At 62.9% G+C, this 26,635-nt stretch overlaps 3 non-coding genes across 3 annotated transcripts; all 3 read right to left on the reverse strand.

Moving 5' to 3' along the window:
* Nucleotides 1–3,333: 3,333 nt before the first annotated feature.
* Nucleotides 3,334–3,452, reverse strand: LOC131868858 (5S ribosomal RNA). Its single transcript, XR_009367278.1, has one exon. It is a non-coding gene; the product is annotated as a 5S ribosomal RNA (ribosomal RNA).
* Nucleotides 3,453–11,257: 7,805 nt separating this feature from the next.
* Nucleotides 11,258–11,376, reverse strand: LOC131868859 (5S ribosomal RNA). The gene has a single exon (XR_009367279.1). It is a non-coding gene; the product is annotated as a 5S ribosomal RNA (ribosomal RNA).
* Nucleotides 11,377–19,181: 7,805 nt separating this feature from the next.
* Nucleotides 19,182–19,300, reverse strand: LOC131868860 (5S ribosomal RNA). Its single transcript, XR_009367280.1, has one exon. It is a non-coding gene; the product is annotated as a 5S ribosomal RNA (ribosomal RNA).
* Between the last annotated feature and the right edge of the window lie 7,335 nt (nt 19,301–26,635).

Raw genomic sequence — 26,635 nt, forward strand, 5'->3', positions numbered from 1 at the left:
CGGGTGGGCACCTTGGTGCGCATGCCTTGCCTGGGCTGCGCACCAGGGCGGGCTCAAGATGGCACCCGCGTTCCTTTTTTTTCACTATCTTTCAAAACGGAAATTTTAAAATCTCATTTTTTTTTGCCTTTTTCTGGAAATTAGTGAAGGCAGCGCATCAAAGGTGCGCACCTCGCTGCCCACCACGGTGCGCAACGCCGGTGGGCACCCGGGAGTGCTTCGAAGTGTGCTCCAAGGTGCTGCGTGCACGTTGTCGGAGCCCGGTTTGCCCCGGGTGCGCACCTCGCGTGCACCTTCGTCGGGGTGGGCACCTTGGCTGGGTTTGCCCCGGCTGCGCTCCGAAGCGGGGTTATTGGAGCGCCGCCTCTTTTTTTGTCGGAGCGTTTGGTGGGGTTTCTCGCATTGGCTCTTCCGAGGCCCGGTTGCCACCCTGGCGCGCACGAAGTCGGAAGTAGGGTTAATTGCCCGGGTGCGCACCTTTGCCAGGGTGGGCACCTTACCTGGGCTGCGCACCAGGGCGGGCTCAAGATGGCACGCGCGTTCCGTTTTTTTCACTATCTTTCAAAACGGAAATTTTAAAATCTCCTTTTTTTTTTGCCTTTTCTGGAAATTAGTGAAGGCAGCGCATCAAAGGTGCGCACCTCGCTGCCCACCTTGGTGTGCTCTGAGGTGCGCACCCGGGAGCGCTACGAAGTGTGCTCCAAGGTGCGGCGTGCACGTTGTCGGAGCCCGGTTTGCCCCGGGTGCGCACCTCGCCTGCACCTTGGCCGGGGTGGGCACCTTGGCTGGGTTTGCCCAGGGTGCGCTCCGAAGCGGGGTTACTGGAGCGCCCCCTCTTTTTTTGTCAGAGCGTTTGGTGGGGTTTCTCGCATTGGCTCTTCCCAGGCCCGGTTGTTGGGTGCGCTCCCACCCTGGCGCGCGCGAAGTTGGAAGTTGGGTTAATTGCCCGGGCGCGCACCTTCGCCAGGGTGGGCACCTTGGTGCGCACACCTTGGCTGGGCTGCGCACCAGGGCGGGCTCAAGATGGCACCAGCATTCCCTTTTTCTCACTATCTTTCAAAACGGAAATTTTAAAATCTCGTTTTTTTTTTGCCTTTTATGGAAATTAGTGAAGGCATCGCATCAAAGGTGCGCACCTCGCTGCCCACCTTGGTGTGCTCCGAGGTGCCCACCACGGTGCGCAACGCCGGTGCGAACCCGGGAGCGCCCCGATGTGTGCTCCAAGGTGCGGCGTGCACGAAGTCGGACCCCGGTTTGCCCCGGGTGCGCACCTCGCGTGCACCTTGGTGCGCACACCTTGGCTGGGTTGCGCGGCCTGGTGGGCACCATGGTGCGCACCAAGGAGCGCTCCGAAGTGTGCTCCAAGGTGCGGCGTGCACGAAGTCGGAGCCCGGTTTGCCCCGGGTACGCACCTCGCGTGCACCTTCGCCGGGGTGGGCACCTCGGCTGGGTTGCGCGCCCTGGTGCGCACCAAGGAGCGCTCCGAAGTGTGCTCCAAGGTGCGGCGTGCACGAAGTCGGAGCCCGGTTTGCCCCGGGTGCGCACCTTCGCCGCGGTGCGCACCATGGCGTGCACGAAGTCGGAGCCCGGTTTGCCCCGGGTGCGCACCTCGCGTGCACCTTCGGCGGGGTTGCGCGCCCTGGTGGGCACCATGGTGCGCACCAAGGAGCGCTCCGAAGTGTGCTCCAAGGTGCGGCGTGCACGAAGTCGGAGCCCGGTTTGCCCCGGGTGCGCACCTCGCGTGCACCTTCGGCGGGGTTGCGCGCCCTGGTGGGCACCATGGTGCGCACCAAGGAGCGCTCCGAAGTGTGCTCCAAGGTGCGGCGTGCACGAAGTCGGAGCCCGGTTTGCCCCGGGTGCGCACCTCGCGTGCACCTTCGCCGCGGTGGGCACCATGGCGTGCACGAAGTCGGAGCCCGGTTTGCCCCGGGTGCGCACCTCGCGTGCACCTTCGCCGGGGTGGGCACCTCGGCTGGGTTGCGCGCCCTGGTGCGCACCAAGGAGCGCTCCGAAGTGTGCTCCAAGGTGCGGCGTGCACGAAGTCGGAGCCCGGTTTGCCCCGGGTGCGCACCTCGCGTGCACCTTCGCCAGGGTGGGCACCTCGGTGCGCACACCTTCTCAATGTTTTCTTGCCTTTTCTGGAAATTGGTGAAGGCAGCGCATCAAAGGTGCGCACCTCGGTGTGCTCCGAGGTGCGAACCCGAGAGCGCTCCGAGGTGCCCACGAAGTCGAAAGTCGGGTTAATTGCATTGTTTTCCCCGGGTGCGCTCCGAGGTGCGCAACATCGGCGCGCACCAAGGAGGGCTCCGAAGTGTGCTCCAAGGTGCGCACGATGGCGTGCACCTCTGGTGCGCACGATTCGGAGCTCGGTTTGACCGGGGTGCGCACACCTTGGCTGGGTTGCGCACCTTTTGTGCGCTCCAAGGTGCGCACGAAGTCGGAGCTCGGTTTGCCCCGGGTGCGCACCTTCGCCAGGGTGCGCACCTTGATGCGCACGCCTTGGCTGGGCTGCGCACCTTGGTGGGCGCCATGGTGCGCACCTTTCGTGCGCTCCAAGGTGCGCACGAAGTCGGAGCTCGGTTTGCCCCGGGTGCGCACCTTGGTGGGCGCCATGGTGCACTCCGAGGTGCCCAAGATTGGTGCGCACCAAGGAGCGCTCCGAAGTGCGCTCCAAGGTGCGCGCGAAGTCGAAAGTTGGGTTAATTGTCCGGTTTGCCTCGGGTGCGCACCTTGCGTGCACCTTCGCCAGGGTGGGCGCCTTGGTGCGCACACCTTGGCTGGGCTGCGCACACCTTGGCACCCGCGTTTCCTTCATTTTAAATTTTTTTTTTTTACAATCTCTCAAGTGGGAAATTCTATAATCTCAACTTTTTTTGCCTTTTCAGGAAACTTTTGAATGGAGCGCATCATTGGTGCGCTCCGAAGTGTGCTCCAAAGCTCTCTCCAGCTGCGTGCACCTGCCCCGGCCGCGCACCCGGCCCCGCCCAGCTTCGCTCACCTGTCCCGGGCGTCTGGTGCGGAACCTTAGAGTAAGAAACATCACCGTGCACCTTGGCCAACGTGCGCGACTCGACCGAGCGCGCACTGGCCGAGGTGCACACCGATTTCACCTGGGTGCGCGCGCAGCACCTCGGGCGCACCGGGGTGCGCGCACAACGCCCGGGTTGCACCGTGGCCTGTGTGCTCGGGGCGCCTCGGGTGCGCGCTCGGTGTCGCCCCCGCGCGCGCGGTAGTGCGGGCAGCGCACCCCGGCCCGGCCCGGCCCCGACGAGAACGCAAACGGGCAAAAGGTTTATTCAAATAGCATTGCGACGCCCGGCGAAAAACTAAAAAAGGGTGCAACACCGGGACTTCCCGGGAGGTCACCCATCCCAGTACTACTCCGGCCCAAGCGCGCTTAACTGCGGAGTTCTGATGGGATCCGGTGCACTAACGCTGGTATGATCGCACCCGTTATGAGCTTGTCGCAGTGTGTACTTAGCAAACCGCGACCCACGTGCGAATCCACCCCGGCCACCCACCCCCGTCGAGGTGCACACCCTCCCTCGCGAAGTGCGCCCCGTTCGCCAAGTGTGAGCCCTGCCCGGGTGCGCGCACCTTGCTAGGGCGTCGGGTGTGCACCCGGCCCGGCCTACGTGCGTGCACCTGGAGGGGGCGTCGTGTGCGTGCAGTGTCCCGTCTGCAACGCGGTGCCCACACACCACCTCGGGCGCAACGACCTGCGCTCACATGTGGGCCGAGTGCACCTTGGTGCATGTTCGGGGCGCCTCGGGTGCACGCTCGATCTTGCCCCGGTGCACCAAGGCGCTCGGTTTGCCCCGGGTGCGCACTTGGTGCAAGGTGGGCACCCAAAATAGGGATCAAGCACCAAAACACAAGTTTCGGGATGCAAAATGGGACCCAAGGACCACAAATGCGTTCCAAGACCCATGATGGGTCCACGAGAACAAAAATGTGTTCCGAGACTTAATAAACAAATATTGGGTTTTAGGAGAAGAAACATGCTCTGATGCCCAAAACGAGAATCGACCCCGAAAAGGCCACAGGCCAAAAGTGGGATGCGAGACAAAAAAAAATGGGACCCGAGGACCAAAATTGGGTTCCCAGGTCGAAGACAGGGCAACCGGACAAGAAACGACCTCTAAGGCTCGAAATGAGTCCCGACGACTAAAACTTGACAAGAAGCACCCATCAGGCACCCAACTCGACACCCATGGGATGCCGACCCACCCGGGCTTCCACCTAGCACACCTTGGCACCCACCCACCCTCGCACCCAACCTCGCACCCAACTTAGCACCTTTGAACCCACATTGGCACTCACCCTGACCCTGGCACCTTGGAACCCACATTGGCACTCACCTTGACCCTGGCACCCACCTTTGCACTCACCTTGGGACCCACCCTGGCTCCCACCTCGGCACCCACCCAGACACCCACCTTGGTTCCTTGGCACCCACCTTGGATCCTTGGCACCCACCCCGACACCCACCTTGGCACGCAACTTGGCTACTTGCCACCCACCTTGGCTCCTTGACGCCCACCCCGACAACCACCCCGTGACCTACCCTGGCTAGGGTTGGTGCACACCCACCCTGGTGCCCACCTTGGCACCCACCCTATGACCCACCTTGGCACGCACCTTAGTACCCACCCCGTTACCCACCCTAGGACCCACCCCGTGACCCACCTTGGCCAGGGTGGGTGCCTTGGTGCGCACAACTTGCCTGGGCTGCACACCAGGGCGGGCTCAAGATGGCACCCGCGTTCCGTTTTTTTCACTATCTTTCAAAACGGAAATTTTAAAATCTCATTTTTTTCTTTTTTTTGCCTTTTCTGGAAATTAGTGAAGGCAGCGCATCAAAGGTGCGCAATGCTGGTGCGAACCCGGGAGCGCTCCGATGTGTGCTCCAAGGTGCGGCGTGCACGAAGTCCGAGCCCGGTTTGCCCCGGGTGCGCACCTCGCGTGCACCTTCGCCGGGGTGAGCACCTTGGCTGGGTTGCGCGCCCTGGTGCGTACCAAGGAGCGCTCTGAAGTGTGCTCCAAGGTGCGGCGTGCACGAAGTCGGAGCCCGGTTTGCCCCGGGTGTGCACCTCGGGTGCGCACCTCGCGTGCACCTTCGCTGCGGTGGGCACCTTGGCTGGGTTGCGCGCCTTGGTGGGCACCATGCAGTGCACGAAGTCGGAGCCCGGTTTGCCCCGGGCGCGCACCTCCGCCAGGGTGGGCACCTTGGTGCGCACAACTTGCCTGGGCTGCGCATCAGGAAGGGCTCAAGATGGCACCCGCGTTCCGTTTTTTTCACTATCTTTCAGAACGGAAATTTTAAAATATCGTTTTTTTTTGCCTTTTCTGGAAATTAGTGAAGGCAGCGCATCAAAGGTGCGCAACGCTGGTGCGAACCTGGGAGCGCTCCGATGTGTGCTCCAAGGTGCGGCGTGCACGAAGTCGGAGCCCGGTTTGCCTCGGGTGCGCCCTGGTGGGCACCATGGTGCGCACCAAGGAGCGCTCCGAAGTGTGCTCCAAGGTGCGGCCTGCACGAAGTCGGAGCCCGGTTTGCCCCGGGTGTGCACCTCGGGTGGGCACCTTGGTGCGCATGCCTTGCCTGGGCTGCGCACCAGGGCGGGCTCAAGATGGCACCCGCGTTCCTTTTTTTTCACTATCTTTCAAAACGGAAATTTTAAAATCTCATTTTTTTTTGCCTTTTTCTGGAAATTAGTGAAGGCAGCGCATCAAAGGTGCGCACCTCGCTGCCCACCACGGTGCGCAACGCCGGTGGGCACCCGGGAGTGCTTCGAAGTGTGCTCCAAGGTGCTGCGTGCACGTTGTCGGAGCCCGGTTTGCCCCGGGTGCGCACCTCGCGTGCACCTTCGTCGGGGTGGGCACCTTGGCTTGGTTTGCCCCGGCTGCGCTCCGAAGCGGGGTTATTGGAGCGCCGCCTCTTTTTTTGTCGGAGCGTTTGGTGGGGTTTCTCGCATTGGCTCTTCCGAGGCCCGGTTGCCACCCTGGCGCGCACGAAGTCGGAAGTAGGGTTAATTGCCCGGGTGCGCACCTTTGCCAGGGTGGCACCTTACCTGGGCTGCGCACCAGGGCGGGCTCAAGATGGCACGCGCGTTCCGTTTTTTTCACTATCTTTCAAAACGGAAATTTTAAAATCTCCTTTTTTTTTTGCCTTTTCTGGAAATTAGTGAAGGCAGCGCATCAAAGGTGCGCACCTCGCTGCCCACCTTGGTGTGCTCTGAGGTGCGCACCCGGGAGCGCTACGAAGTGTGCTCCAAGGTGCGGCGTGCACGTTGTCGGAGCCCGGTTTGCCCCGGGTGCGCACCTCGCCTGCACCTTGGCCGGGGTGGGCACCTTGGCTGGGTTTGCCCAGGGTGCGCTCCGAAGCGGGGTTACTGGAGCGCCCCCTCTTTTTTTGTCAGAGAGTTTGGTGGGGTTTCTCGCATTGGCTCTTCCCAGGCCCGGTTGTTGGGTGCGCTCCCACCCTGGCGCGCGCGAAGTTGGAAGTTGGGTTAATTGCCCGGTGCGCGCACCTTCGCCAGGGTGGGCACCTTGGTGCGCAAACCTTGGCTGGGCTGCGCACCAGGGCGGGCTCAAGATGGCACCAGCATTCCCTTTTTCTCACTATCTTTCAAAACGGAAATTTTAAAATCTCGTTTTTTTTTTGCCTTTTATGGAAATTAGTGAAGGCATCGCATCAAAGGTGCGCACCTCGCTGCCCACCTTGGTGTGCTCCGAGGTGCCCACCACGGTGCGCAACGCCGGTGCGAACCCGGGAGCGCCCCGATGTGTGCTCCAAGGTGCGGCGTGCACGAAGTCGGACCCCGGTTTGCCCCGGGTGCGCACCTCGCGTGCACCTTGGTGCGCACACCTTGGCTGGGTTGCGCGGCCTGGTGGGCACCATGGTGCGCACCAAGGAGCGCTCCGAAGTGTGCTCCAAGGTGCGGCGTGCACGAAGTCGGAGCCCGGTTTGCCCCGGGTGCGCACCTTCGCCGCGGTGGGCACCATGGCGTGCACGAAGTCGGAGCCCGGTTTGCCCCGGGTGCGCACCTCGCGTGCACCTTCGCCGGGGTGGGCACCTCGGCTGGGTTGCGCGCCCTGGTGCGCACCAAGGAGCGCTCTGAAGTGTGCTCCAAGGTGCGGCGTGCACGAAGTCGGAGCCCGGTTTGCCCCGGGTGTGCACCTCGCGTGCACCTTCGCTGCGGTGGGCACCTTGGCTGGGTTGCGCGCCTTGGTGGGCACCATGCAGTGCACGAAGTCGGAGCCCGGTTTGCCCCGGGCGCGCACCTCCGCCAGGGTGGGCACCTTGGTGCGCACAACTTGCCTGGGCTGCGCACCAGGAAGGGCTCAAGATGGCACCCGCGTTCCGTTTTTTTCACTATCTTTCAGAACGGAAATTTTAAAATATCGTTTTTTTTTGCCTTTTCTGGAAATTAGTGAAGGCAGCGCATCAAAGGTGCGCAACGCTGGTGCGAACCTGGGAGCGCTCCGATGTGTGCTCCAAGGTGCGGCGTGCACGAAGTCGGACCCCGGTTTGCCCCGGGTGCGCACCTCGCGTGCACCTTGGTGCGCACACCTTGGCTGGGTTGCGCGCCCTGGTGGGCACCATGGTGCGCACCAAGGAGCGCTCCGAAGTGTGCTCCAAGGTGCGGCGTGCACGAAGTCGGAGCCCGGTTTGCCCCGGGTGCGCACCTCGCGTGCACCTTCGCCGCGGTGGGCACCATGGCGTGCACGAAGTCGGAGCCCGGTTTGCCCCGGGTGCGCACCTCGCGTGCACCTTCGCCGGGGTGGGCACCTTAGTGTGCAGACCTTGGCTGGGTTGCGCGCCCTGGTGGGCACCATGGTGCGCACCAAGGAGCGCTCCGAAGTGTGCTCCAAGGTGCGGCCTGCACGAAGTCGGAGCCCGGTTTGCCCCGGGTGTGCACCTCGGGTGGGCACCTTGGTGCGCATGCCTTGCCTGGGCTGCGCACCAGGGCGGGCTCAAGATGGCACCCGCGTTCCTTTTTTTTCACTATCTTTCAAAACGGAAATTTTAAAATCTCATTTTTTTTTGCCTTTTTCTGGAAATTAGTGAAGGCAGCGCATCAAAGGTGCGCACCTCGCTGCCCACCACGGTGCGCAACGCCGGTGGGCACCCGGGAGTGCTTCGAAGTGTGCTCCAAGGTGCTGCGTGCACGTTGTCGGAGCCCGGTTTGCCCCGGGTGCGCACCTCGCGTGCACCTTCGTCGGGGTGGGCACCTTGGCTGGGTTTGCCCCGGCTGCGCTCCGAAGCGGGGTTATTGGAGCGCCGCCTCTTTTTTTGTCGGAGCGTTTGGTGGGGTTTCTCGCATTGGCTCTTCCGAGGCCCGGTTGCCACCCTGGCGCGCACGAAGTCGGAAGTAGGGTTAATTGCCCGGGTGCGCACCTTTGCCAGGGTGGGCACCTTACCTGGGCTGCGCACCAGGGCGGGCTCAAGATGGCACGCGCGTTCCGTTTTTTTCACTATCTTTCAAAACGGAAATTTTAAAATCTCCTTTTTTTTTTGCCTTTTCTGGAAATTAGTGAAGGCAGCGCATCAAAGGTGCGCACCTCGCTGCCCACCTTGGTGTGCTCTGAGGTGCGCACCCGGGAGCGCTACGAAGTGTGCTCCAAGGTGCGGCGTGCACGTTGTCGGAGCCCGGTTTGCCCCGGGTGCGCACCTCGCCTGCACCTTGGCCGGGGTGGGCACCTTGGCTGGGTTTGCCCAGGGTGCGCTCCGAAGCGGGGTTACTGGAGCGCCCCCTCTTTTTTTGTCAGAGCGTTTGGTGGGGTTTCTCGCATTGGCTCTTCCCAGGCCCGGTTGTTGGGTGCGCTCCCACCCTGGCGCGCGCGAAGTTGGAAGTTGGGTTAATTGCCCGGGCGCGCACCTTCGCCAGGGTGGGCACCTTGGTGCGCACACCTTGGCTGGGCTGCGCACCAGGGCGGGCTCAAGATGGCACCAGCATTCCCTTTTTCTCACTATCTTTCAAAACGGAAATTTTAAAATCTCGTTTTTTTTTTGCCTTTTATGGAAATTAGTGAAGGCATCGCATCAAAGGTGCGCACCTCGCTGCCCACCTTGGTGTGCTCCGAGGTGCCCACCACGGTGCGCAACGCCGGTGCGAACCCGGGAGCGCCCCGATGTGTGCTCCAAGGTGCGGCGTGCACGAAGTCGGACCCCGGTTTGCCCCGGGTGCGCACCTCGCGTGCACCTTGGTGCGCACACCTTGGCTGGGTTGCGCGGCCTGGTGGGCACCATGGTGCGCACCAAGGAGCGCTCCGAAGTGTGCTCCAAGGTGCGGCGTGCACGAAGTCGGAGCCCGGTTTGCCCCGGGTACGCACCTCGCGTGCACCTTCGCCGGGGTGGGCACCTCGGCTGGGTTGCGCGCCCTGGTGCGCACCAAGGAGCGCTCCGAAGTGTGCTCCAAGGTGCGGCGTGCACGAAGTCGGAGCCCGGTTTGCCCCGGGTGCGCACCTTCGCCGCGGTGCGCACCATGGCGTGCACGAAGTCGGAGCCCGGTTTGCCCCGGGTGCGCACCTCGCGTGCACCTTCGGCGGGGTTGCGCGCCCTGGTGGGCACCATGGTGCGCACCAAGGAGCGCTCCGAAGTGTGCTCCAAGGTGCGGCGTGCACGAAGTCGGAGCCCGGTTTGCCCCGGGTGCGCACCTCGCGTGCACCTTCGGCGGGGTTGCGCGCCCTGGTGGGCACCATGGTGCGCACCAAGGAGCGCTCCGAAGTGTGCTCCAAGGTGCGGCGTGCACGAAGTCGGAGCCCGGTTTGCCCCGGGTGCGCACCTCGCGTGCACCTTCGCCGCGGTGGGCACCATGGCGTGCACGAAGTCGGAGCCCGGTTTGCCCCGGGTGCGCACCTCGCGTGCACCTTCGCCGGGGTGGGCACCTCGGCTGGGTTGCGCGCCCTGGTGCGCACCAAGGAGCGCTCCGAAGTGTGCTCCAAGGTGCGGCGTGCACGAAGTCGGAGCCCGGTTTGCCCCGGGTGCGCACCTCGCGTGCACCTTCGCCAGGGTGGGCACCTCGGTGCGCACACCTTCTCAATGTTTTCTTGCCTTTTCTGGAAATTGGTGAAGGCAGCGCATCAAAGGTGCGCACCTCGGTGTGCTCCGAGGTGCGAACCCGAGAGCGCTCCGAGGTGCCCACGAAGTCGAAAGTCGGGTTAATTGCATTGTTTTCCCCGGGTGCGCTCCGAGGTGCGCAACATCGGCGCGCACCAAGGAGGGCTCCGAAGTGTGCTCCAAGGTGCGCACGATGGCGTGCACCTCTGGTGCGCACGATTCGGAGCTCGGTTTGACCGGGGTGCGCACACCTTGGCTGGGTTGCGCACCTTTTGTGCGCTCCAAGGTGCGCACGAAGTCGGAGCTCGGTTTGCCCCGGGTGCGCACCTTCGCCAGGGTGCGCACCTTGATGCGCACGCCTTGGCTGGGCTGCGCACCTTGGTGGGCGCCATGGTGCGCACCTTTCGTGCGCTCCAAGGTGCGCACGAAGTCGGAGCTCGGTTTGCCCCGGGTGCGCACCTTGGTGGGCGCCATGGTGCACTCCGAGGTGCCCAAGATTGGTGCGCACCAAGGAGCGCTCCGAAGTGCGCTCCAAGGTGCGCGCGAAGTCGAAAGTTGGGTTAATTGTCCGGTTTGCCTCGGGTGCGCACCTTGCGTGCACCTTCGCCAGGGTGGGCGCCTTGGTGCGCACACCTTGGCTGGGCTGCGCACACCTTGGCACCCGCGTTTCCTTCATTTTAAATTTTTTTTTTTTACAATCTCTCAAGTGGGAAATTCTATAATCTCAACTTTTTTTGCCTTTTCAGGAAACTTTTGAATGGAGCGCATCATTGGTGCGCTCCGAAGTGTGCTCCAAAGCTCTCTCCAGCTGCGTGCACCTGCCCCGGCCGCGCACCCGGCCCCGCCCAGCTTCGCTCACCTGTCCCGGGCGTCTGGTGCGGAACCTTAGAGTAAGAAACATCACCGTGCACCTTGGCCAACGTGCGCGACTCGACCGAGCGCGCACTGGCCGAGGTGCACACCGATTTCACCTGGGTGCGCGCGCAGCACCTCGGGCGCACCGGGGTGCGCGCACAACGCCCGGGTTGCACCGTGGCCTGTGTGCTCGGGGCGCCTCGGGTGCGCGCTCGGTGTCGCCCCCGCGCGCGCGGTAGTGCGGGCAGCGCACCCCGGCCCGGCCCGGCCCCGACGAGAACGCAAACGGGCAAAAGGTTTATTCAAATAGCATTGCGACGCCCGGCGAAAAACTAAAAAAGGGTGCAACACCGGGACTTCCCGGGAGGTCACCCATCCCAGTACTACTCCGGCCCAAGCGCGCTTAACTGCGGAGTTCTGATGGGATCCGGTGCACTAACGCTGGTATGATCGCACCCGTTATGAGCTTGTCGCAGTGTGTACTTAGCAAACCGCGACCCACGTGCGAATCCACCCCGGCCACCCACCCCCGTCGAGGTGCACACCCTCCCTCGCGAAGTGCGCCCCGTTCGCCAAGTGTGAGCCCTGCCCGGGTGCGCGCACCTTGCTAGGGCGTCGGGTGTGCACCCGGCCCGGCCTACGTGCGTGCACCTGGAGGGGGCGTCGTGTGCGTGCAGTGTCCCGTCTGCAACGCGGTGCCCACACACCACCTCGGGCGCAACGACCTGCGCTCACATGTGGGCCGAGTGCACCTTGGTGCATGTTCGGGGCGCCTCGGGTGCACGCTCGATCTTGCCCCGGTGCACCAAGGCGCTCGGTTTGCCCCGGGTGCGCACTTGGTGCAAGGTGGGCACCCAAAATAGGGATCAAGCACCAAAACACAAGTTTCGGGATGCAAAATGGGACCCAAGGACCACAAATGCGTTCCAAGACCCATGATGGGTCCACGAGAACAAAAATGTGTTCCGAGACTTAATAAACAAATATTGGGTTTTAGGAGAAGAAACATGCTCTGATGCCCAAAACGAGAATCGACCCCGAAAAGGCCACAGGCCAAAAGTGGGATGCGAGACAAAAAAAAATGGGACCCGAGGACCAAAATTGGGTTCCCAGGTCGAAGACAGGGCAACCGGACAAGAAACGACCTCTAAGGCTCGAAATGAGTCCCGACGACTAAAACTTGACAAGAAGCACCCATCAGGCACCCAACTCGACACCCATGGGATGCCGACCCACCCGGGCTTCCACCTAGCACACCTTGGCACCCACCCACCCTCGCACCCAACCTCGCACCCAACTTAGCACCTTTGAACCCACATTGGCACTCACCCTGACCCTGGCACCTTGGAACCCACATTGGCACTCACCTTGACCCTGGCACCCACCTTTGCACTCACCTTGGGACCCACCCTGGCTCCCACCTCGGCACCCACCCAGACACCCACCTTGGTTCCTTGGCACCCACCTTGGATCCTTGGCACCCACCCCGACACCCACCTTGGCACGCAACTTGGCTACTTGCCACCCACCTTGGCTCCTTGACGCCCACCCCGACAACCACCCCGTGACCTACCCTGGCTAGGGTTGGTGCACACCCACCCTGGTGCCCACCTTGGCACCCACCCTATGACCCACCTTGGCACGCACCTTAGTACCCACCCCGTTACCCACCCTAGGACCCACCCCGTGACCCACCTTGGCCAGGGTGGGTGCCTTGGTGCGCACAACTTGCCTGGGCTGCACACCAGGGCGGGCTCAAGATGGCACCCGCGTTCCGTTTTTTTCACTATCTTTCAAAACGGAAATTTTAAAATCTCATTTTTTTCTTTTTTTTGCCTTTTCTGGAAATTAGTGAAGGCAGCGCATCAAAGGTGCGCAATGCTGGTGCGAACCCGGGAGCGCTCCGATGTGTGCTCCAAGGTGCGGCGTGCACGAAGTCCGAGCCCGGTTTGCCCCGGGTGCGCACCTCGCGTGCACCTTCGCCGGGGTGAGCACCTTGGCTGGGTTGCGCGCCCTGGTGCGTACCAAGGAGCGCTCTGAAGTGTGCTCCAAGGTGCGGCGTGCACGAAGTCGGAGCCCGGTTTGCCCCGGGTGTGCACCTCGGGTGCGCACCTCGCGTGCACCTTCGCTGCGGTGGGCACCTTGGCTGGGTTGCGCGCCTTGGTGGGCACCATGCAGTGCACGAAGTCGGAGCCCGGTTTGCCCCGGGCGCGCACCTCCGCCAGGGTGGGCACCTTGGTGCGCACAACTTGCCTGGGCTGCGCATCAGGAAGGGCTCAAGATGGCACCCGCGTTCCGTTTTTTTCACTATCTTTCAGAACGGAAATTTTAAAATATCGTTTTTTTTTGCCTTTTCTGGAAATTAGTGAAGGCAGCGCATCAAAGGTGCGCAACGCTGGTGCGAACCTGGGAGCGCTCCGATGTGTGCTCCAAGGTGCGGCGTGCACGAAGTCGGAGCCCGGTTTGCCTCGGGTGCGCCCTGGTGGGCACCATGGTGCGCACCAAGGAGCGCTCCGAAGTGTGCTCCAAGGTGCGGCCTGCACGAAGTCGGAGCCCGGTTTGCCCCGGGTGTGCACCTCGGGTGGGCACCTTGGTGCGCATGCCTTGCCTGGGCTGCGCACCAGGGCGGGCTCAAGATGGCACCCGCGTTCCTTTTTTTTCACTATCTTTCAAAACGGAAATTTTAAAATCTCATTTTTTTTTGCCTTTTTCTGGAAATTAGTGAAGGCAGCGCATCAAAGGTGCGCACCTCGCTGCCCACCACGGTGCGCAACGCCGGTGGGCACCCGGGAGTGCTTCGAAGTGTGCTCCAAGGTGCTGCGTGCACGTTGTCGGAGCCCGGTTTGCCCCGGGTGCGCACCTCGCGTGCACCTTCGTCGGGGTGGGCACCTTGGCTTGGTTTGCCCCGGCTGCGCTCCGAAGCGGGGTTATTGGAGCGCCGCCTCTTTTTTTGTCGGAGCGTTTGGTGGGGTTTCTCGCATTGGCTCTTCCGAGGCCCGGTTGCCACCCTGGCGCGCACGAAGTCGGAAGTAGGGTTAATTGCCCGGGTGCGCACCTTTGCCAGGGTGGCACCTTACCTGGGCTGCGCACCAGGGCGGGCTCAAGATGGCACGCGCGTTCCGTTTTTTTCACTATCTTTCAAAACGGAAATTTTAAAATCTCCTTTTTTTTTTGCCTTTTCTGGAAATTAGTGAAGGCAGCGCATCAAAGGTGCGCACCTCGCTGCCCACCTTGGTGTGCTCTGAGGTGCGCACCCGGGAGCGCTACGAAGTGTGCTCCAAGGTGCGGCGTGCACGTTGTCGGAGCCCGGTTTGCCCCGGGTGCGCACCTCGCCTGCACCTTGGCCGGGGTGGGCACCTTGGCTGGGTTTGCCCAGGGTGCGCTCCGAAGCGGGGTTACTGGAGCGCCCCCTCTTTTTTTGTCAGAGAGTTTGGTGGGGTTTCTCGCATTGGCTCTTCCCAGGCCCGGTTGTTGGGTGCGCTCCCACCCTGGCGCGCGCGAAGTTGGAAGTTGGGTTAATTGCCCGGGCGCGCACCTTCGCCAGGGTGGGCACCTTGGTGCGCAAACCTTGGCTGGGCTGCGCACCAGGGCGGGCTCAAGATGGCACCAGCATTCCCTTTTTCTCACTATCTTTCAAAACGGAAATTTTAAAATCTCGTTTTTTTTTTGCCTTTTATGGAAATTAGTGAAGGCATCGCATCAAAGGTGCGCACCTCGCTGCCCACCTTGGTGTGCTCCGAGGTGCCCACCACGGTGCGCAACGCCGGTGCGAACCCGGGAGCGCCCCGATGTGTGCTCCAAGGTGCGGCGTGCACGAAGTCGGACCCCGGTTTGCCCCGGGTGCGCACCTCGCGTGCACCTTGGTGCGCACACCTTGGCTGGGTTGCGCGGCCTGGTGGGCACCATGGTGCGCACCAAGGAGCGCTCCGAAGTGTGCTCCAAGGTGCGGCTGTGCACGAAGTCGGAGCCCGGTTTGCCCCGGGTGCGCACCTTCGCCGCGGTGGGCACCATGGCGTGCACGAAGTCGGAGCCCGGTTTGCCCCGGGTGCGCACCTCGCGTGCACCTTCGCCGGGGTGGGCACCTCGGCTGGGTTGCGCGCCCTGGTGCGCACCAAGGAGCGCTCTGAAGTGTGCTCCAAGGTGCGGCGTGCACGAAGTCGGAGCCCGGTTTGCCCCGGGTGTGCACCTCGCGTGCACCTTCGCTGCGGTGGGCACCTTGGCTGGGTTGCGCGCCTTGGTGGGCACCATGCAGTGCACGAAGTCGGAGCCCGGTTTGCCCCGGGCGCGCACCTCCGCCAGGGTGGGCACCTTGGTGCGCACAACTTGCCTGGGCTGCGCACCAGGAAGGGCTCAAGATGGCACCCGCGTTCCGTTTTTTTCACTATCTTTCAGAACGGAAATTTTAAAATATCGTTTTTTTTTGCCTTTTCTGGAAATTAGTGAAGGCAGCGCATCAAAGGTGCGCAACGCTGGTGCGAACCTGGGAGCGCTCCGATGTGTGCTCCAAGGTGCGGCGTGCACGAAGTCGGACCCCGGTTTGCCCCGGGTGCGCACCTCGCGTGCACCTTGGTGCGCACACCTTGGCTGGGTTGCGCGCCCTGGTGGGCACCATGGTGCGCACCAAGGAGCGCTCCGAAGTGTGCTCCAAGGTGCGGCGTGCACGAAGTCGGAGCCCGGTTTGCCCCGGGTGCGCACCTCGCGTGCACCTTCGCCGCGGTGGGCACCATGGCGTGCACGAAGTCGGAGCCCGGTTTGCCCCGGGTGCGCACCTCGCGTGCACCTTCGCCGGGGTGGGCACCTTAGTGTGCAGACCTTGGCTGGGTTGCGCGCCCTGGTGGGCACCATGGTGCGCACCAAGGAGCGCTCCGAAGTGTGCTCCAAGGTGCGGCCTGCACGAAGTCGGAGCCCGGTTTGCCCCGGGTGTGCACCTCGGGTGGGCACCTTGGTGCGCATGCCTTGCCTGGGCTGCGCACCAGGGCGGGCTCAAGATGGCACCCGCGTTCCTTTTTTTTCACTATCTTTCAAAACGGAAATTTTAAAATCTCATTTTTTTTTGCCTTTTTCTGGAAATTAGTGAAGGCAGCGCATCAAAGGTGCGCACCTCGCTGCCCACCACGGTGCGCAACGCCGGTGGGCACCCGGGAGTGCTTCGAAGTGTGCTCCAAGGTGCTGCGTGCACGTTGTCGGAGCCCGGTTTGCCCCGGGTGCGCACCTCGCGTGCACCTTCGTCGGGGTGGGCACCTTGGCTGGGTTTGCCCCGGCTGCGCTCCGAAGCGGGGTTATTGGAGCGCCGCCTCTTTTTTTGTCGGAGCGTTTGGTGGGGTTTCTCGCATTGGCTCTTCCGAGGCCCGGTTGCCACCCTGGCGCGCACGAAGTCGGAAGTAGGGTTAATTGCCCGGGTGCGCACCTTTGCCAGGGTGGGCACCTTACCTGGGCTGCGCACCAGGGCGGGCTCAAGATGGCACGCGCGTTCCGTTTTTTTCACTATCTTTCAAAACGGAAATTTTAAAATCTCCTTTTTTTTTTGCCTTTTCTGGAAATTAGTGAAGGCAGCGCATCAAAGGTGCGCACCTCGCTGCCCACCTTGGTGTGCTCTGAGGTGCGCACCCGGGAGCGCTACGAAGTGTGCTCCAAGGTGCGGCGTGCACGTTGTCGGAGCCCGGTTTGCCCCGGGTGCGCACCTCGCCTGCACCTTGGCCGGGGTGGGCACCTTGGCTGGGTTTGCCCAGGGTGCGCTCCGAAGCGGGGTTACTGGAGCGCCCCCTCTTTTTTTGTCAGAGCGTTTGGTGGGGTTTCTCGCATTGGCTCTTCCCAGGCCCGGTTGTTGGGTGCGCTCCCACCCTGGCGCGCGCGAAGTTGGAAGTTGGGTTAATTGCCCGGGCGCGCACCTTCGCCAGGGTGGGCACCTTGGTGCGCACACCTTGGCTGGGCTGCGCACCAGGGCGGGCTCAAGATGGCACCAGCATTCCCTTTTTCTCACTATCTTTCAAAACGGAAATTTTAAAATCTCGTTTTTTTTTTGCCTTTTATGGAAATTAGTGAAGGCATCGCATCAAAGGTGCGCACCTCGCTGCCCACCTTGGTGTGCTCCGAGGTGCCCACCACGGTGCGCAACGCCGGTGCGAACCCGGGAGCGCCCCGATGTGTGCTCCAAGGTGCGGCGTGCACGAAGTCGGACCCCGGTTTGCCCCGGGTGCGCACCTCGCGTGCACCTTGGTGCGCACACCTTGGCTGGGTTGCGCGGCCTGGTGGGCACCATGGTGCGCACCAAGGAGCGCTCCGAAGTGTGCTCCAAGGTGCGGCGTGCACGAAGTCGGAGCCCGGTTTGCCCCGGGTACGCACCTCGCGTGCACCTTCGCCGGGGTGGGCACCTCGGCTGGGTTGCGCGCCCTGGTGCGCACCAAGGAGCGCTCCGAAGTGTGCTCCAAGGTGCGGCGTGCACGAAGTCGGAGCCCGGTTTGCCCCGGGTGCGCACCTTCGCCGCGGTGCGCACCATGGCGTGCACGAAGTCGGAGCCCGGTTTGCCCCGGGTGCGCACCTCGCGTGCACCTTCGGCGGGGTTGCGCGCCCTGGTGGGCACCATGGTGCGCACCAAGGAGCGCTCCGAAGTGTGCTCCAAGGTGCGGCGTGCACGAAGTCGGAGCCCGGTTTGCCCCGGGTGCGCACCTCGCGTGCACCTTCGGCGGGGTTGCGCGCCCTGGTGGGCACCATGGTGCGCACCAAGGAGCGCTCCGAAGTGTGCTCCAAGGTGCGGCGTGCACGAAGTCGGAGCCCGGTTTGCCCCGGGTGCGCACCTCGCGTGCACCTTCGCCGCGGTGGGCACCATGGCGTGCACGAAGTCGGAGCCCGGTTTGCCCCGGGTGCGCACCTCGCGTGCACCTTCGCCGGGGTGGGCACCTCGGCTGGGTTGCGCGCCCTGGTGCGCACCAAGGAGCGCTCCGAAGTGTGCTCCAAGGTGCGGCGTGCACGAAGTCGGAGCCCGGTTTGCCCCGGGTGCGCACCTCGCGTGCACCTTCGCCAGGGTGGGCACCTCGGTGCGCACACCTTCTCAATGTTTTCTTGCCTTTTCTGGAAATTGGTGAAGGCAGCGCATCAAAGGTGCGCACCTCGGTGTGCTCCGAGGTGCGAACCCGAGAGCGCTCCGAGGTGCCCACGAAGTCGAAAGTCGGGTTAATTGCATTGTTTTCCCCGGGTGCGCTCCGAGGTGCGCAACATCGGCGCGCACCAAGGAGGGCTCCGAAGTGTGCTCCAAGGTGCGCACGATGGCGTGCACCTCTGGTGCGCACGATTCGGAGCTCGGTTTGACCGGGGTGCGCACACCTTGGCTGGGTTGCGCACCTTTTGTGCGCTCCAAGGTGCGCACGAAGTCGGAGCTCGGTTTGCCCCGGGTGCGCACCTTCGCCAGGGTGCGCACCTTGATGCGCACGCCTTGGCTGGGCTGCGCACCTTGGTGGGCGCCATGGTGCGCACCTTTCGTGCGCTCCAAGGTGCGCACGAAGTCGGAGCTCGGTTTGCCCCGGGTGCGCACCTTGGTGGGCGCCATGGTGCACTCCGAGGTGCCCAAGATTGGTGCGCACCAAGGAGCGCTCCGAAGTGCGCTCCAAGGTGCGCGCGAAGTCGAAAGTTGGGTTAATTGTCCGGTTTGCCTCGGGTGCGCACCTTGCGTGCACCTTCGCCAGGGTGGGCGCCTTGGTGCGCACACCTTGGCTGGGCTGCGCACACCTTGGCACCCGCGTTTCCTTCATTTTAAATTTTTTTTTTTTACAATCTCTCAAGTGGGAAATTCTATAATCTCAACTTTTTTTGCCTTTTCAGGAAACTTTTGAATGGAGCGCATCATTGGTGCGCTCCGAAGTGTGCTCCAAAGCTCTCTCCAGCTGCGTGCACCTGCCCCGGCCGCGCACCCGGCCCCGCCCAGCTTCGCTCACCTGTCCCGGGCGTCTGGTGCGGAACCTTAGAGTAAGAAACATCACCGTGCACCTTGGCCAACGTGCGCGACTCGACCGAGCGCGCACTGGCCGAGGTGCACACCGATTTCACCTGGGTGCGCGCGCAGCACCTCGGGCGCACCGGGGTGCGCGCACAACGCCCGGGTTGCACCGTGGCCTGTGTGCTCGGGGCGCCTCGGGTGCGCGCTCGGTGTCGCCCCCGCGCGCGCGGTAGTGCGGGCAGCGCACCCCGGCCCGGCCCGGCCCCGACGAGAACGCAAACGGGCAAAAGGTTTATTCAAATAGCATTGCGACGCCCGGCGAAAAACTAAAAAAGGGTGCAACACCGGGACTTCCCGGGAGGTCACCCATCCCAGTACTACTCCGGCCCAAGCGCGCTTAACTGCGGAGTTCTGATGGGATCCGGTGCACTAACGCTGGTATGATCGCACCCGTTATGAGCTTGTCGCAGTGTGTACTTAGCAAACCGCGACCCACGTGCGAATCCACCCCGGCCACCCACCCCCGTCGAGGTGCACACCCTCCCTCGCGAAGTGCGCCCCGTTCGCCAAGTGTGAGCCCTGCCCGGGTGCGCGCACCTTGCTAGGGCGTCGGGTGTGCACCCGGCCCGGCCTACGTGCGTGCACCTGGAGGGGGCGTCGTGTGCGTGCAGTGTCCCGTCTGCAACGCGGTGCCCACACACCACCTCGGGCGCAACGACCTGCGCTCACATGTGGGCCGAGTGCACCTTGGTGCATGTTCGGGGCGCCTCGGGTGCACGCTCGATCTTGCCCCGGTGCACCAAGGCGCTCGGTTTGCCCCGGGTGCGCACTTGGTGCAAGGTGGGCACCCAAAATAGGGATCAAGCACCAAAACACAAGTTTCGGGATGCAAAATGGGACCCAAGGACCACAAATGCGTTCCAAGACCCATGATGGGTCCACGAGAACAAAAATGTGTTCCGAGACTTAATAAACAAATATTGGGTTTTAGGAGAAGAAACATGCTCTGATGCCCAAAACGAGAATCGACCCCGAAAAGGCCACAGGCCAAAAGTGGGATGCGAGACAAAAAAAAATGGGACCCGAGGACCAAAATTGGGTTCCCAGGTCGAAGACAGGGCAACCGGACAAGAAACGACCTCTAAGGCTCGAAATGAGTCCCGACGACTAAAACTTGACAAGAAGCACCCATCAGGCACCCAACTCGACACCCATGGGATGCCGACCCACCCGGGCTTCCACCTAGCACACCTTGGCACCCACCCACCCTCGCACCCAACCTCGCACCCAACTTAGCACCTTTGAACCCACATTGGCACTCACCCTGACCCTGGCACCTTGGAACCCACATTGGCACTCACCTTGACCCTGGCACCCACCTTTGCACTCACCTTGGGACCCACCCTGGCTCCCACCTCGGCACCCACCCAGACACCCACCTTGGTTCCTTGGCACCCACCTTGGATCCTTGGCACCCACCCCGACACCCACCTTGGCACGCAACTTGGCTACTTGCCACCCACCTTGGCTCCTTGACGCCCACCCCGACAACCACCCCGTGACCTACCCTGGCTAGGGTTGGTGCACACCCACCCTGGTGCCCACCTTGGCACCCACCCTATGACCCACCTTGGCACGCACCTTAGTACCCACCCCGTTACCCACCCTAGGACCCACCCCGTGACCCACCTTGGCCAGGGTGGGTGCCTTGGTGCGCACAACTTGCCTGGGCTGCACACCAGGGCGGGCTCAAGATGGCACCCGCGTTCCGTTTTTTTCACTATCTTTCAAAACGGAAATTTTAAAATCTCATTTTTTTCTTTTTTTTGCCTTTTCTGGAAATTAGTGAAGGCAGCGCATCAAAGGTGCGCAATGCTGGTGCGAACCCGGGAGCGCTCCGATGTGTGCTCCAAGGTGCGGCGTGCACGAAGTCCGAGCCCGGTTTGCCCCGGGTGCGCACCTCGCGTGCACCTTCGCCGGGGTGAGCACCTTGGCTGGGTTGCGCGCCCTGGTGCGTACCAAGGAGCGCTCTGAAGTGTGCTCCAAGGTGCGGCGTGCACGAAGTCGGAGCCCGGTTTGCCCCGGGTGTGCACCTCGGGTGCGCACCTCGCGTGCACCTTCGCTGCGGTGGGCACCTTGGCTGGGTTGCGCGCCTTGGTGGGCACCATGCAGTGCACGAAGTCGGAGCCCGGTTTGCCCCGGGCGCGCACCTCCGCCAGGGTGGGCACCTTGGTGCGCACAACTTGCCTGGGCTGCGCATCAGGAAGGGCTCAAGATGGCACCCGCGTTCCGTTTTTTTCACTATCTTTCAGAACGGAAATTTTAAAATATCGTTTTTTTTTGCCTTTTCTGGAAATTAGTGAAGGCAGCGCATCAAAGGTGCGCAACGCTGGTGCGAACCTGGGAGCGCTCCGATGTGTGCTCCAAGGTGCGGCGTGCACGAAGTCGGAGCCCGGTTTGCCTCGGGTGCGCCCTGGTGGGCACCATGGTGCGCACCAAGGAGCGCTCCGAAGTGTGCTCCAAGGTGCGGCCTGCACGAAGTCGGAGCCCGGTTTGCCCCGGGTGTGCACCTCGGGTGGGCACCTTGGTGCGCATGCCTTGCCTGGGCTGCGCACCAGGGCGGGCTCAAGATGGCACCCGCGTTCCTTTTTTTTCACTATCTTTCAAAACGGAAATTTTAAAATCTCATTTTTTTTTGCCTTTTTCTGGAAATTAGTGAAGGCAGCGCATCAAAGGTGCGCACCTCGCTGCCCACCACGGTGCGCAACGCCGGTGGGCACCCGGGAGTGCTTCGAAGTGTGCTCCAAGGTGCTGCGTGCACGTTGTCGGAGCCCGGTTTGCCCCGGGTGCGCACCTCGCGTGCACCTTCGTCGGGGTGGGCACCTTGGCTTGGTTTGCCCCGGCTGCGCTCCGAAGCGGGGTTATTGGAGCGCCGCCTCTTTTTTTGTCGGAGCGTTTGGTGGGGTTTCTCGCATTGGCTCTTCCGAGGCCCGGTTGCCACCCTGGCGCGCACGAAGTCGGAAGTAGGGTTAATTGCCCGGGTGCGCACCTTTGCCAGGGTGGCACCTTACCTGGGCTGCGCACCAGGGCGGGCTCAAGATGGCACGCGCGTTCCGTTTTTTTCACTATCTTTCAAAACGGAAATTTTAAAATCTCCTTTTTTTTTTGCCTTTTCTGGAAATTAGTGAAGGCAGCGCATCAAAGGTGCGCACCTCGCTGCCCACCTTGGTGTGCTCTGAGGTGCGCACCCGGGAGCGCTACGAAGTGTGCTCCAAGGTGCGGCGTGCACGTTGTCGGAGCCCGGTTTGCCCCGGGTGCGCACCTCGCCTGCACCTTGGCCGGGGTGGGCACCTTGGCTGGGTTTGCCCAGGGTGCGCTCCGAAGCGGGGTTACTGGAGCGCCCCCTCTTTTTTTGTCAGAGAGTTTGGTGGGGTTTCTCGCATTGGCTCTTCCCAGGCCCGGTTGTTGGGTGCGCTCCCACCCTGGCGCGCGCGAAGTTGGAAGTTGGGTTAATTGCCCGGGCGCGCACCTTCGCCAGGGTGGGCACCTTGGTGCGCAAACCTTGGCTGGGCTGCGCACCAGGGCGGGCTCAAGATGGCACCAGCATTCCCTTTTTCTCACTATCTTTCAAAACGGAAATTTTAAAATCTCGTTTTTTTTTTGCCTTTTATGGAAATTAGTGAAGGCATCGCATCAAAGGTGCGCACCTCGCTGCCCACCTTGGTGTGCTCCGAGGTGCCCACCACGGTGCGCAACGCCGGTGCGAACCCGGGAGCGCCCCGATGTGTGCTCCAAGGTGCGGCGTGCACGAAGTCGGACCCCGGTTTGCCCCGGGTGCGCACCTCGCGTGCACCTTGGTGCGCACACCTTGGCTGGGTTGCGCGGCCTGGTGGGCACCATGGTGCGCACCAAGGAGCGCTCCGAAGTGTGCTCCAAGGTGCGGCGTGCACGAAGTCGGAGCCCGGTTTGCCCCGGGTGCGCACCTTCGCCGCGGTGGGCACCATGGCGTGCACGAAGTCGGAGCCCGGTTTGCCCCGGGTGCGCACCTCGCGTGCACCTTCGCCGGGGTGGGCACCTCGGCTGGGTTGCGCGCCCTGGTGCGCACCAAGGAGCGCTCTGAAGTGTGCTCCAAGGTGCGGCGTGCACGAAGTCGGAGCCCGGTTTGCCCCGGGTGTGCACCTCGCGTGCACCTTCGCTGCGGTGGGCACCTTGGCTGGGTTGCGCGCCTTGGTGGGCACCATGCAGTGCACGAAGTCGGAGCCCGGTTTGCCCCGGGCGCGCACCTCCGCCAGGGTGGGCACCTTGGTGCGCACAACTTGCCTGGGCTGCGCACCAGGAAGGGCTCAAGATGGCACCCGCGTTCCGTTTTTTTCACTATCTTTCAGAACGGAAATTTTAAAATATCGTTTTTTTTTGCCTTTTCTGGAAATTAGTGAAGGCAGCGCATCAAAGGTGCGCAACGCTGGTGCGAACCTGGGAGCGCTCCGATGTGTGCTCCAAGGTGCGGCGTGCACGAAGTCGGACCCCGGTTTGCCCCGGGTGCGCACCTCGCGTGCACCTTGGTGCGCACACCTTGGCTGGGTTGCGCGCCCTGGTGGGCACCATGGTGCGCACCAAGGAGCGCTCCGAAGTGTGCTCCAAGGTGCGGCGTGCACGAAGTCGGAGCCCGGTTTGCCCCGGGTGCGCACCTCGCGTGCACCTTCGCCGCGGTGGGCACCATGGCGTGCACGAAGTCGGAGCCCGGTTTGCCCCGGGTGCGCACCTCGCGTGCACCTTCGCCGGGGTGGGCACCTTAGTGTGCAGACCTTGGCTGGGTTGCGCGCCCTGGTGGGCACCATGGTGCGCACCAAGGAGCGCTCCGAAGTGTGCTCCAAGGTGCGGCCTGCACGAAGTCGGAGCCCGGTTTGCCCCGGGTGTGCACCTCGGGTGGGCACCTTGGTGCGCATGCCTTGCCTGGGCTGCGCACCAGGGCGGGCTCAAGATGGCACCCGCGTTCCTTTTTTTTCACTATCTTTCAAAACGGAAATTTTAAAATCTCATTTTTTTTTGCCTTTTTCTGGAAATTAGTGAAGGCAGCGCATCAAAGGTGCGCACCTCGCTGCCCACCACGGTGCGCAACGCCGGTGGGCACCCGGGAGTGCTTCGAAGTGTGCTCCAAGGTGCTGCGTGCACGTTGTCGGAGCCCGGTTTGCCCCGGGTGCGCACCTCGCGTGCACCTTCGTCGGGGTGGGCACCTTGGCTGGGTTTGCCCCGGCTGCGCTCCGAAGCGGGGTTATTGGAGCGCCGCCTCTTTTTTTGTCGGAGCGTTTGGTGGGGTTTCTCGCATTGGCTCTTCCGAGGCCCGGTTGCCACCCTGGCGCGCACGAAGTCGGAAGTAGGGTTAATTGCCCGGGTGCGCACCTTTGCCAGGGTGGGCACCTTACCTGGGCTGCGCACCAGGGCGGGCTCAAGATGGCACGCGCGTTCCGTTTTTTTCACTATCTTTCAAAACGGAAATTTTAAAATCTCCTTTTTTTTTTGCCTTTTCTGGAAATTAGTGAAGGCAGCGCATCAAAGGTGCGCACCTCGCTGCCCACCTTGGTGTGCTCTGAGGTGCGCACCCGGGAGCGCTACGAAGTGTGCTCCAAGGTGCGGCGTGCACGTTGTCGGAGCCCGGTTTGCCCCGGGTGCGCACCTCGCCTGCACCTTGGCCGGGGTGGGCACCTTGGCTGGGTTTGCCCAGGGTGCGCTCCGAAGCGGGGTTACTGGAGCGCCCCCTCTTTTTTTGTCAGAGCGTTTGGTGGGGTTTCTCGCATTGGCTCTTCCCAGGCCCGGTTGTTGGGTGCGCTCCCACCCTGGCGCGCGCGAAGTTGGAAGTTGGGTTAATTGCCCGGGCGCGCACCTTCGCCAGGGTGGGCACCTTGGTGCGCACACCTTGGCTGGGCTGCGCACCAGGGCGGGCTCAAGATGGCACCAGCATTCCCTTTTTCTCACTATCTTTCAAAACGGAAATTTTAAAATCTCGTTTTTTTTTTGCCTTTTATGGAAATTAGTGAAGGCATCGCATCAAAGGTGCGCACCTCGCTGCCCACCTTGGTGTGCTCCGAGGTGCCCACCACGGTGCGCAACGCCGGTGCGAACCCGGGAGCGCCCCGATGTGTGCTCCAAGGTGCGGCGTGCACGAAGTCGGACCCCGGTTTGCCCCGGGTGCGCACCTCGCGTGCACCTTGGTGCGCACACCTTGGCTGGGTTGCGCGGCCTGGTGGGCACCATGGTGCGCACCAAGGAGCGCTCCGAAGTGTGCTCCAAGGTGCGGCGTGCACGAAGTCGGAGCCCGGTTTGCCCCGGGTACGCACCTCGCGTGCACCTTCGCCGGGGTGGGCACCTCGGCTGGGTTGCGCGCCCTGGTGCGCACCAAGGAGCGCTCCGAAGTGTGCTCCAAGGTGCGGCGTGCACGAAGTCGGAGCCCGGTTTGCCCCGGGTGCGCACCTTCGCCGCGGTGCGCACCATGGCGTGCACGAAGTCGGAGCCCGGTTTGCCCCGGGTGCGCACCTCGCGTGCACCTTCGGCGGGGTTGCGCGCCCTGGTGGGCACCATGGTGCGCACCAAGGAGCGCTCCGAAGTGTGCTCCAAGGTGCGGCGTGCACGAAGTCGGAGCCCGGTTTGCCCCGGGTGCGCACCTCGCGTGCACCTTCGGCGGGGTTGCGCGCCCTGGTGGGCACCATGGTGCGCACCAAGGAGCGCTCCGAAGTGTGCTCCAAGGTGCGGCGTGCACGAAGTCGGAGCCCGGTTTGCCCCGGGTGCGCACCTCGCGTGCACCTTCGCCGCGGTGGGCACCATGGCGTGCACGAAGTCGGAGCCCGGTTTGCCCCGGGTGCGCACCTCGCGTGCACCTTCGCCGGGGTGGGCACCTCGGCTGGGTTGCGCGCCCTGGTGCGCACCAAGGAGCGCTCCGAAGTGTGCTCCAAGGTGCGGCGTGCACGAAGTCGGAGCCCGGTTTGCCCCGGGTGCGCACCTCGCGTGCACCTTCGCCAGGGTGGGCACCTCGGTGCGCACACCTTCTCAATGTTTTCTTGCCTTTTCTGGAAATTGGTGAAGGCAGCGCATCAAAGGTGCGCACCTCGGTGTGCTCCGAGGTGCGAACCCGAGAGCGCTCCGAGGTGCCCACGAAGTCGAAAGTCGGGTTAATTGCATTGTTTTCCCCGGGTGCGCTCCGAGGTGCGCAACATCGGCGCGCACCAAGGAGGGCTCCGAAGTGTGCTCCAAGGTGCGCACGATGGCGTGCACCTCTGGTGCGCACGATTCGGAGCTCGGTTTGACCGGGGTGCGCACACCTTGGCTGGGTTGCGCACCTTTTGTGCGCTCCAAGGTGCGCACGAAGTCGGAGCTCGGTTTGCCCCGGGTGCGCACCTTCGCCAGGGTGCGCACCTTGATGCGCACGCCTTGGCTGGGCTGCGCACCTTGGTGGGCGCCATGGTGCGCACCTTTCGTGCGCTCCAAGGTGCGCACGAAGTCGGAGCTCGGTTTGCCCCGGGTGCGCACCTTGGTGGGCGCCATGGTGCACTCCGAGGTGCCCAAGATTGGTGCGCACCAAGGAGCGCTCCGAAGTGCGCTCCAAGGTGCGCGCGAAGTCGAAAGTTGGGTTAATTGTCCGGTTTGCCTCGGGTGCGCACCTTGCGTGCACCTTCGCCAGGGTGGGCGCCTTGGTGCGCACACCTTGGCTGGGCTGCGCACACCTTGGCACCCGCGTTTCCTTCATTTTAAATTTTTTTTTTTTACAATCTCTCAAGTGGGAAATTCTATAATCT

Source organism: Cryptomeria japonica, unplaced genomic scaffold (genome assembly GCF_030272615.1).
Source record: "Cryptomeria japonica unplaced genomic scaffold, Sugi_1.0 HiC_scaffold_222, whole genome shotgun sequence".
Lineage (NCBI taxonomy): Eukaryota > Viridiplantae > Streptophyta > Pinopsida > Cupressales > Cupressaceae > Cryptomeria > Cryptomeria japonica.